We start from the raw sequence: 13,127 nt of genomic DNA, 5'->3' as shown, positions 1-13,127 counted from the left end.
TGGACGTAAAACAACATAAAATCAACAATCAATCAATTAGAAATGACAGTAGCCCTTCCAACTGCAGTAAACCTCAAAAGTAAATAGGAAAGGTCAAGAAGAAGAAAAAACTGAATTTTCTATTTTCAGAGTCATATTTGGTTTAGGGTGTTTCTAGACCCCTTCCATTCATCCTGCTTATAATCTTTAATCAGCCTATGAACACACAGATATTGTGGATGATTATTTAAATGCAGGTTTAAGTTGGCAAAGAATTTCAGGCCCATTTACGCATCCGTCCCTACCACATTTTAAAACTTCTCCATTAAGGGTTGTCCCTAAATCTGAACCAAATAAATTTAGAATCATTCATGATCTTTCTTTTCCAGCCCAAGATTCAGTCAATTCATATATTCCTAAAGAATATTCAGAAGTTCATTATGAGTCAATTGAAACTATCGTAGCACTGGTACGTCAGTTTGGAAAAGGGTTTCTTTTGGCAAAGTCAGATATTAAAGACGCATTTCGAATTATACCAGTACATCCATCTGATTGTCATCTTGATATGCTTATTTGTGTTCACGTGTAATACACATGTGAAGTTATATCTGTAGTAGTGTGCGAGTTGATTTATTTGAAACAGATTATAAAATAAATTCAAATTTAATTTAAAACATTAATCTATTACAGTAACAGCTTTCCATAATTTTTTTTCTCATTCTATTTAAATATGTCAGACAATGGATTTCCATACTAGTTCTGTTCAGTTTTTCATGGATCATTGATTTCTGGTTTTGGTTTGCTGAAAGTTGAGTCATGTGATTTTTTTTATTTTGAAGTTTCTATTGATAATAGTATTTTTCAAATTGTGTCTGGTCGCCCGCGTGGCGTAGTGGTAAGATCCGCGGAGTAAGGAGTTGATCCTTACGTCGCGGGTTCGAATCCCACTGTGGGACCTGGAGACCCGGTCCTTCGGATGAGACCGTATAAACCGAGGTTCCGTGTCGCAGTAGGTGCTGGCACGAAAAAGATTCCTCACTGCTCAATGGCCGTAAGTGCCGAGTACAGGACAAAATTTGCAGCTCTCCACCGGCAAGTGGTGGCGTCTCCATATGAGTGAAAAATTCTCGAGAGGGACGTTAAACAACACACAAACAAACAAACAAATTGAGTCTGGAATGATCAGTTTGGTCATTCATTTCTTGTGATACATTAATTGATCTTGGACTTTATTTATCCATAGAAGGTCAGTTGATTTAATATTATAAATACATTCATTTGATGAATAGTAAAAGTGAATGTGTGAATTATTTTTTTAATAAAATAATAAGCAAAGCGTATATTATGATATTTGTTATTATTCAGATCCACTTGATATGATGTAGCTGAACTGCTGTATATATATATATATATATATATATATATATATATATATATATATATATAACAAGGGTCTGCTACCATATATTGGGTAAGATATGTGATGTATATGTTTGTATCGTGTTAGGTGTAATGTGAGTCTTTACATTACGTATTTACATTCCATTGTTATGTGAATCATAACGTATAACATTTCTTTTTCATTAATAGTAGTGATTTACATTTGAATTACTGCTGTCATATTTTAATTCACTAAAATTTATAAGAATTATGATATACAGAGAAAGTAAATCATATATAGTTAATTCTAGTTTTTGTAGGAATAATCTCAATTTTACAGTAAAGTGAGAAATGGTTTTTATGCCAAAATATTTATTGAATATCTCGTATGAAGAAACAGGAAGAGTTATCTCTCTTTGTGTATGTTATATGTGTGTGTGTTATTTCGTATGAAGTAATGTCTATGTTTATTTCAGACTGTTAAATATTGGTTATGTAAAGGATTGAAACATCAACTCTTGTTACTTTGTGAACCCAGTAACAATTAGATGGCAGCGAGAATGATATTTGTGGATTACAATGTTAGAAAATTGGCAAAAATTCCATAATGTGTCCGACCAAGAAGCCTTACCTGCAATAACATGCAATTTCGAGGGACAAGAAGCCACATTGCTCTGCTCCTATTTTGTATTGTATAATGGACTTTTGAGCTTGAATACTGTTCGTTATCTCCATATATTTCACATGAAAACAAACATTAACGGCAACTCAGAAAAACAACCTGAACCCTTCAAGAGTGTTTAGTAGACAGATTTTCAAACAAAGAAACAAACACTCTCCTTGGTTTAAGACAAAGCACCACGGAAACAACCAGTAAATATTTGGCAAGAGCCAAAGAAAAACATCTCTTGGTCATGATTTACCTGAACCTTATAAAGTTCAATTTGCTATGAACTTATTAAGAAACAATGTCAAGAAATGTGTTATTTCTAAAGAACCCAAATCTTTCCACGAGCTGAGACACTCAGTGGACCTAGCGAAACAAGAAATAGATTGTGATTCCAAACAAGATCTTAATATTCACGCTCTCACTTTACCGATTAGACAGACACTGAAAAATGAAATTAACGCTCTGTCTACGAATCCAAAGAGACAAGTTCAAAACTAGTTGCATAAATAAGTTGTATCTTGACATTAATAATTTGCATGTTAAGATAATTATCCTCCATGTTAACATAATTATCTTGCATGTTGACATGAATGAGTCGCATGTTAACATAAATATCTTGCATGTTACACGTTAGCATAAATAAGTCGCATGTCAACATGGTTATGTTGCATCTTACATGTATGATGTCAGATACCGGCGTTAGTAAGTAAATTTACCCATACTAAAATTTTTCTCTAATAAAATTGGTAACTTGCAGGTTTACATAATTATTTTGCACGTTTACATAAATATGTCGCATGTCTAAATAATTTCATTATACATCATATAGATAATGACTAGTAAAATAGAATCTGATTGGCCAAGACAGTCACGTGACCGTTGTGTTTTCCCTGCAACAAAACTTCGTGTTTCACGACTGTGACGTCACCATGATTATTACAGAGTTAGATCTATCGTTTATATCGTTGATTGATTGTGTCAATTTAATTAAACGTGTAAAATATAAATATTTAGAAAAGTGTTCTCATGGGTTGGGTTTGAATGTTACTAGTGTGTAAATCAAACTGACTTGTCACGAATGTTTTTTTTAATGAAGCGCGGCTAAGGGTGTACCTTACACCTATTTCATATTGTTCTTATCAAATGTTTATTTTATTCTTGGATCTTCAATATATTCTTACCGTTCACGGTAGCTCAGTCGGTAGAGCGCTCGCTTCGTGATCGGGAGGTCGTGAGTTCGAATCTCGGCCGCGACTGACCTAAGTCGATAAAAAATGGGTAGCAACTATTCCTTCGCCATGCGCTCGGCACTTTGAAGTGAAAGTTGCGGGTCCTTCGGATGAGACCTTAAAAACCGAGGCCCCATGTCACGGTAGGCGTTGGCACGATAAAGATCCCTCACTGCTCAATGGCCCTGAGTGCCGAGTAAAGGTCAAAATTTGAAGCCCTTCACCGGTATATGGTGACGTCTCTATATGAGTGAAAAATTCTCGAATGGGGCGTAAAACAACATACAATCAATCAATCATTATATTCTGCATTGTGCTTGATTCTGTATAATAAACAATTTATTGCATGTATGTTCGGGAGACGAAGATTTCTTCGCCCATGAAAAATCATATTCCCCTCGGGCGTTGCCCTCGAGGAATATGATTTTTCATGGGCGAAGAAATCTTCATGTCTCCCGAACATCCATGCAATAAATGTATAATGTTGCATGTTAACATAGTTTATCTTGCATGTAGTGGGCAAAAATATGCCACCATTAGACAATCGACAAAAGTCACAAAGATGTTCTAATCTTCTTGTTACTTATTTTTTGTTTTGCTTCTGTAAAGGAATACATTATGAATTTTTTAAAGTTTTGAATTCACATTACAGAACAAGACTCAGCTTAAAAAATTATTTTTATTTATTTGACAATCTTCTAACATATGCTGCTTATGTTTTAAGTTGTCTTATGATACTGTTACATTAAGTTATATCATAAGCATGCTACTTTACCGGAACACAACATGATCCAGAGTGTTTATGCACTAAGGGATAAGCTGAAAGAATGTCAATTTCACTTTTTGGAACCTGTGTAGAGAGCATTTCAAATTCATGCTGTCTCGAAGACCTTGCTCAGCTTGGAGCAATTGATGCTTTGGGTTTCAAACTTCACATGTGCATTCCTTATGACAAGATTTTCCTCAGAAAATCAACCTCTTTGACCTTGACCTAGGAGTTTGACCTACTTTTGAAAAACTTTAACGTTGGCCATAACTTTTGAACGGTTGGGGCTAGGGCTTTCATACTTCACATGTGTCATCCTTGTGTCAAGACCTTCCTTTGTGTACCAATCACTTTGACCTTGACCTAGGAGTTTGACCTTCTTTTGCAAAACTTAAACCTTGGCCATAACTTTTGAATGGTTGATGCTAGGACTTTTATACTTCACATATGTAATTCTTGTGACATCACCTTCCTTAGAACCACTTTGACCCTTTGACCTTGGAGTTTGACCTACTTTTGAAAAACGTTAACATTGGCCATAACTTTGGAGTGGTTGCTGCAATCTTTGTGACAAGACCTTCCTTTGGATACCTCAACCTTGACCTTGACGTTTTACTTACTTTTCAAAAACTTTAACCTTCACCATAACTTTTGATCAGTTGCAGCTAGGGCTTTCAAATTTCACAGGTATTTTCCTCGAGACAAGACCTTTCTTTAGGTACCATCATTTTTCATCTTTTGGCTTGGATTTTGACTTTTTGGATTTTGAGAAACTTTACTTTAACCTTCGCCATAAGCTGCCATACGGGGGCATCAGTGTTTCACAAACACATCTTGTTTCTTACTTTATTCGGTTTTAAGGTGTAAAATCATATCAAGAAAACCAGCTAAAATTTTAGCAAAGTATTCTAAAAGATATACTGCTTGTTAATATTTTTCCCACAAATTGACCTGTATATTGAACAAATTTATCAGTACGAGGAACGTAAATGGTATTTATTGGGAATGTCACTTTGAATTGAAATCAGTTTTGGAATTATCGCTCTTTCAGTTCAAACGTTACTCACTGAAAGAAACCAAAACACTAAATCCATGAATAAATGTGTTCGTTCAAGAAACTTTTCATCGGATTCATCCTCAAGAAAAACTTAATTTGGTGCCTTATTTAGAAGCAGAAAAGATACTCTTCAAGATCCAGTAGTCCAGAACCAACAAAGAAGAGTTCAGAAAACAGGTCCTGAGCAAAGCAATCTAAAAAACAGAAATGACAACGAACAATTCCAAGATATAGGAGCAGATCAGGGAATAGTTTCTCATAATGGTTTGCACGGGAAAGTTCTTCCAGATCTCCTAGCCCTAGTTCCATATCAAAAGAGAAGAGGAGAATAGAAAGGCCACCGTAAAGGACGAAGGAATCCACAAGATATAGAAGTAGATCAAAATCTCCCACTTAATCCAACTTCAACTTGAACTGTGCAAAATGGACAAATAACCCCCCCCCCCCCCCGGTTTTTCAGAAAAGGTGTTGTTACTTAACACGTAACCATCAACGACCATACGATAAGCACAGGTGAATCAACAAACAAAGAAGACAAGCAAAAGTTGCCAGGGCCTAGTCCTGAGAGAAAAACGGATAATGGAAAGATACCCTGGATGGGATAAAAGGATAGCGAGACTTGCTGAAGTATGCTGACATGCAATAGTACCCTTCATTCTGTTACTATGTACCGACGTTTCAACAAGCTCTCTCTCAAGAAAACTTCTACCAAATGTCAAATTGCGAATATATGGATATTTCGAAGGACCAGGTCCCCTCAAACCAGGAAGCCATCATAAATGATCTGGACATGTCTATTAATCTGCCTGAGTCCGACAAAGCATTGACTGCTACTAACTCTAAAATTTTGGACTCAATTAAAGGAATCTTATCCAGCCGCTTATTAAACGCCAAGCGTAAGGAAAGCATCTCCCATGGTTTAAAATCGGGCAAGTTTCCATCTTGGTTCGGAGCTAAACTCCATTGTGAACTGAACCTCCCTAAAGTGGAAAACACGAATTTTAACAAATTCTTTAAAGAACTGCAGCAGGAAACCACCAAAGCTTTCGGCAATTCTGTGATATCATTTCTTGAACGCTCCATCCAAGAAAAGGAGACAGAAAGCAACAAACTGAGAGCAGACTTTCTAAGACAGAAACAAGAAGAAACGGACAGCTACACCTTCACGTTTGAAAAAAAAAACAAGCTGGATGATGCTATCAAAGCCATCACCAAACAACACACCTCTGAACTACAAGACCATCGAGTCAAACTTCAGACTCTGCCAAGCTACCCGTCTAGACCTAGCCACTCAGCCAACAAATCGGCTAACAACAAAAACTATGAACGATCGAGGAATGAAGGTCACTACCATTACCGCGGTCACCGCTACATGCAGAGGAAAAGGCCTTATTAACTTACCTGTTGCTTTCTCTATATTACTTATATAGTGACGGAATCTAAAACGACATCATGCCTGTATATAACATTATTATTCAGCAGAAGTGCAACTATGTTTCTGTATTTGGTTTATTTGAATTACTAAATTGATTCATGTTAACATCATTACTATGTTTCGTATCTTATACACCAGTTCATGTTTGGTTTGCAATCTTTTATTATTTGTGTTCTCTTGACGAAAAATAATCTTTTAACAAATTAATCCTCTTATTATCATCATATGATATTACGACGGATGCTTATTATTGCCTCTAATATTATGTCACTACATATATCAGACGGATTTAACATTCTCAAGAAATAATTACCATAAAATCGTTATATATTGGCCATCCATTGGCTATGCTCTTAAACAAACACAGCCCCTCCTACGTGACCATAACCAATCACCAAAATCTGGCTATCAGTTTCCTACAGCCACACACTCTCGCTATCCTCTAATCTATCAACACACATTGATAATTAGACGGATTTGCTATTTCATCAAAATACTCATCGGTGATCTATAGCGCTTCGCTATACACAATATTTACCACCTGTTGCTCCTCTATCTAAATGGCTCGACGAATAAATAGACGGAGTAAACAATGCAAAAATGCTAAACGCACTTGTAATTATCTACGGGGAGTTAAAGCTCACTGCAAACAAACTACGGCCACAGAGGGAAAGTTTGTTCTAAATCTGTCAAGATACAACCTATCCAAACATGAACTCTCCTTACTGAGCAAAGGCTTAAAATTCATTCCAACGCCTAAAAGCGACAATGCTAAAAACCTGCTTCTGAAGAATTTGCCAGAAAACTCAGATGCAAATTCCACTTCGATACCGGAAACAACATTGCAGTTCACCCCTTTAAAACAAAATCTGGCGTCAACCCGCCATTTACATGCAGCGAACTCGAGGAATATATAGATAAAACGAAACTGGAACTTTCCTCAATGGAAATTGTAAAAAAAAAAAGAGATCCAACATCTCAAATTCTGAAAGAGCAGCTATTTTATCTCTTAAAAATAACAACGACATTGTTATCAAAAAGCAGATAAAAGCAACACAATTGACATTACGAACAAGGATCAGTATGTCTTAGAAGCACAACGCCAATTGCAATCTAAACACTATATGCAAGTATCTGAGCCCAACATGCTCAAACTGCATGAAAACATTCAAAATAAACTTGGCGAAATGCATTCAAATGGGTCATTGGACAAAGACACTTACAGGTTTCTTAATGACAAAAAACCTTCACTCAAATGTGGGCATTTATACCTTTTACCAAAAACCCACAAAATACCTGAAAGCATTTACAACGCTCTAATTAATGGTCAGTGCAGCCTTAGAAATTTACCACCTGGTAGACCAATTATCTCGCAATGCGATACGCCAACAAGGAAAATAGGACAATATTGTGATTACTTTCTTGTCCCTATTGTACAAAAACAATCAACTTATATCAAAGACACTACGGACTTTATCAACAAAATTGAAGGCCTTACACTACCAACAAACGCATTATTAATAACTTATGATGTGACGAGCATGTACACAAACATGGAATTCTACGAACTTCTCTCTTCGGTGAACAAGGCTTACACACAGGCTAATAAAACGGAATTACACATTCCATATCCTAACCCTAAGGATCTAACGTTCTTACTGAAATGCGTCTTGGAAAACAATTACTTTGACTTTGACGGAAAATATTACAAACAAATTATAGGAGCAAGCATGGGTGCGACCCCAAGTCCAGAGATCTGTGACATCAGAATATATCAAATCACAGGGCATATAATGGCACAATTCCATCATGCCAGCAAAATTATCTTCCACGGCAGATACCGTGATGATGGTTTTATGATATTCAACGGAACCCAACCAGAAATAGAAGAATTCTTCAACATTGGCAATCACTGTCACAAGCATCTAAGATTTACATTTGAAATTTCTCCATCTACTGTAAACTTCCTTGATACTACAGTTTACAAAGGACTCAAATTTCAACAAAATTTGAACAAACTTGATATCAAGTCGTTAATCAAACCAACAAATAACTTTCAGTACCTACACAGACAGAGCGCTCATAGCCCAGCTGTGTTTAAAGGATTCATTCAAGGAGAATGCATTAGGCATGCAAGAAATACTACTGACCCTACAATATTACATGCAACACTTAATGACTTCAAGACGCACCTATCAAAGCGAGGTTACTCTACTTCAGAAATTGATCCTACTATCAAAGAAACCATCAACACAAACCGATCAAAACTCATCCTCAAAAACACTAAATACAACCATTACGTAACCCTACAGTACTGGTTACTAAATTTAACCCTTGTATTAAAGGACTGAAAAAAACGAATTCTGAAATATTGGAATACCATTCTTAGAAATCCAGAATGCAAAACTTTATTTAATTTTCAACCAGTCATAGCTTATAGCAAACACAAGAACATAGGTGACGAGATAATCAGGTCTCACCTAAAATGAACATCATATTATGTGTCTGTGACCCCTGATGAGGCTACTTAATTGCCGAAACACTCTACAACTACTTGCATAATTCAAATTAATCTGCTCTATGCAAAAAACATATCTACTATAAGTGTGGTTTGGAGTGTCGGGTCCTAATAAGGCCATTCCAAGTTTTTTCTATGTTTAGCGTCCGCGTGCGCCTTGGTGTTTGACACCCCATATCATAAAAAACAAACAAAATCAGACAGTATTTGTCTACAATATGTCATATTTGGAATATTGTAAGCATTTAGTACCTTGATTTTGCTGAAGAATAGATATTTCAACGAGAAAAAAAGATTAATGGAATCGAAATCCTTTGAATGATACCACTTTTAAGACAATAAAGACTTGTGTTTTACTTTTTGGTTTTTGTGTTTTTTGCGAATAGGTAGGTAGGTATTTGAAAGATGGGTGGTCGCTAAACATAGAAAAAACTTGGAATGGCCTAAATCTCTTACAAGTCTGGTTGATTGATGTCCCTAATTTTCACAACAAGCAAAATAAATGAACTCTAACGGTCAACCATTTAATAGGAAGGTGAAAAACGTTATTGGTATTTTTTTTTTTTAAAGCCATATATCAATTCCACGCTCTGTAATTGTTAATTTTTATTAAAATACTTTACTTTTTTCTTTCTGTTTTTGGCAGGAACTTTCAATGTTAAAATTGACATTTTACAAGAAGCAGCCGAAGAATTCAGGTACTTTTTAAAGAAAATTGAGTTATATCATTTCTGAAATGGCAATCAAGGGATCTCTTAATTGTATGAAAATAAAACTTAGAGATAGTGAAGCGTTTGACTTACTTGTGTTTTATTCCAATATGAAAGAAAAAAATTAAAAAAAATTAATTCACACACATACCGGAGAAAAAGGAAATAAAATGGTAACTCGTGACAAGAGTAAAATTTGTAAAAGATCGGCAGACTGAGAAAGCTTATCATCATTTGGCTTTAGAAGATAACATTCATTATTTAAATCTTGCATGTTACTTTAAGCTGATTGCAGCAATTCAAGATTATGTTTTAAAATAGTCTTGTCCTCATAACACACTTGACGATCTATGTGTCCAGAGATTTGATGATGCCTCCATTGCTGGATGGGTCAATTTTAAAACAGCATAAACAGTCACACGTTTTCTCACAAACATCACAACTTTTGTGATTCTTTCCAAAAAATGTAACGATGTACATTGTATGCCTTACACAGAATGCTTCTGTACTGATTATATATGTCATGATCATTGAGGGTCAATTTTTAACTAACAGTATTATGAAAGTCCTTACCCGATTGGCTAGATTGTGAAGTTAAAATACAGAACATCTGCTAGGTTTCGCCACTAAGAGCCACGGTTTTAGTGGCGTAATCTGCCAAGGTCTTGTGGTGAGCGAAGTGGGCTTTCAAAGATAGATAATTTCCAAATAACTAAAATACATTGTCTTTTTTATACTAGTTTTATTTTATTTTTTCTAACAAGATACACCCTAGACCTGTATAATCTTCTAGTCTTTTTCACTGGAATTTTTCTGGTGTTTCTGCAAGCCGTCAACTACGCAGTAAAGCTGTTCATTTATTATTACTTTGTTTCTCATCCCTCATTTATATTGATTGTGTGCAATCCCGACAAATCCATGAGCTGCTTAGCGTTTTACTGTAAAACACCAACCGCTTAATTGTCAAGCATGTCTGATGAAACCATTAGCTACAAATGCAGCATTCAATCATTCACTCCTCCCTGTTGTCAGGCAATAGGCAAATGAGTAAAGTGTAACTGTTATTGACTGCTTTATATTGTTTGTTTCTGTGGATTGAAGATGAGCATAGGGAATGGTGATATTCCTTTTCTTCATTGCATCTATGTAGATGTTTTCTCATGTTCTTCTGGTCATATTGATGTTGCTGCTGCTTTTGCAAACAGTCCACAGTCCATTGCACCATTCTGTTTTTGAAATATTTTGTTCTCTGGCTTGTTTAAGGTACTTTTGACCAGCTTTACAAAAATAATTTTGCAAATGACCAATGACAAGGTAAGTATATTTACGAGTTCCATTTTTATTGAAAAAGCAGCTGTCAATGATATCAAAAAGCCTGGACTTTAATTAATCGTGGGGAATGGTTGTGTATAAAGTTGAAAAGTCGTAAGTTTTTAAGCTGTTGATTTTGGTAAAATCTTGTAATTTCAAATTTTCCAAAAGTTCCTTGGAATTTTTAAGTATCCACATCTGATTTACACCACTTCTCGAATATATTGTTGCACAGTACTCTTGAAGTTTCTCCTTCACCACTGTTAATATCTTAGTGAGGAGTAAAGATAGAGGCTTGGTTGAACATTTACTGGAACCCGCTATGTATCTTTGTAAGGATTTTTATGAAGTTTTGGAATCCAATATAAATATGGTAATTCGAATTCATTTTGGTTGTTTGGAATATTAAAAATATTCAAAACTGACATATGATTTTGAAGAATTTCTTCCTTAGAAAGGGAACTATGAGTATAAGTTGGATTACCACTTGTAGAATTAAATCCAAGTTCCTCTAAAATACATTTAATATAATGAGCCTTACAAACAAAGACAATGTTGTTACCTGCTTTGTCAGCAGGAACCAGTACGTACTGATCATGTAATCTATCTATTTCTATTTTCACTTCTAGATTATTGAATAGAGAAGGATAGATGGTTTTCATATTGCCTCTCAATCTTTTAATGCGTGATTTTAACATACATCTGATACATTTAATCCATTCTGACAAAGTGTCAAGGTCTTCTTTTTCATGTCTGGCCCATCGCCTGGCGTAGTCCTCTACAGAATCCATAATATTCATGAAATCTTACGCCAGTTGAAGGATCTGGGCTCCCTAAATTTAGGACCTTTTAAAATTAGTTATCTAAGATCCTCATTATTAACTATATTTACGTCACCAGTAATAACGTGCCCAGCAGGACTATAGTTATAGGGCGAAGAAGACCATGAACACGATGGAGGATTATGTTTCAGATATTCGATATCCAGGCCCTGTAAAGTTTTCTTGTAATTAAAAAGTTTGAAAGCAATAGTCGATGTATATTTGTAGGAAATACAAGGTGTAGTCTTTAACTTGAAATATGGTGGAATACAAGACTGGACCCTTTTGTGATTAAGGATATTACTTATATTAACCGCGTCAATTCCTTTGTTGGCATATTGAAGTTTAAGGAAAAACGGATTGTTTTAGCTGCATTTTCTTCAGTAAAACGCGGGGGTTTAAAAAGCCTATGATTGGCAATATCCATAACTACAGATCCGAGCCTATATTCTGGTGTCGAGGAATCAAAAAATGGACTTTCCTTGACCTTTTGAAGAAGACTTATTTAAAAGTTTCAAAGGGACAGAGTAAAGTTTGGTAAATTTTCTGGATGTTCACATGAGGATGCTGTAAAGGTTCTGGCGGAGTTCGACAATTACATGTCACTGCAGTGTACGGACATGCAACATGAGCTTCCTCTTGCTCGTTTTCGTTTGTTTGTGCGTTGTTTAACCTCCTTCCTGAGATTTTTTCACTCATATGGAGACGCCATCAGTTGCCGATGGAGAGCTGCAAATTTTTAATTATACTCGGCACCCAGGGCCTTTGAGCTACTGCAATAGACCTCGCTTTATCAATCTCATTACCGTTCACGGTAGCTCAGTCGGTAGAGCGCTCGCTTCGTGATCGGGAGGTCGTGAGTTCGAATCTCGGCCGCGACTGACCTAAGTCGATAAAAAATGGGTAGCAACTGTTCCTTCGCCATGCGCTCGGCACTTTAAAGTGAAAGTTGCGGGTCCTTCGGATGAGACCTTAAAAACGGAGGCCCTGTGTCACGGCAGGCGTTGGCACGATAAAGATCCCTCACTGTTCAATGGCCCTGAGTGCCGAGTAAAGGTCAAAATTTGAAGCCCTTCACCGGTATATGGTGACGTCTCTATATGAAGTGAAAAATTCTCGAATGGGACGTAAAACAACATACAATCGATCAATCACATCCGAAGGACCGGTCTCAACGTCCCACAATGGGATTGAAACCCGCGACCTAAGGATCAACTCCTTAATTCGCGACTCTAGAGCAAACGCTATAAC

This window comes from Saccostrea echinata, unplaced genomic scaffold (genome assembly GCF_033153115.1).
Source record: "Saccostrea echinata isolate AGI-Se365-2 ecotype Australia unplaced genomic scaffold, CSIRO_AGI_Sech_v1 ptg000036l, whole genome shotgun sequence".
NCBI lineage: Eukaryota > Metazoa > Mollusca > Bivalvia > Ostreida > Ostreidae > Saccostrea > Saccostrea echinata.
This window is presented reverse-complemented; position numbering follows the sequence as displayed.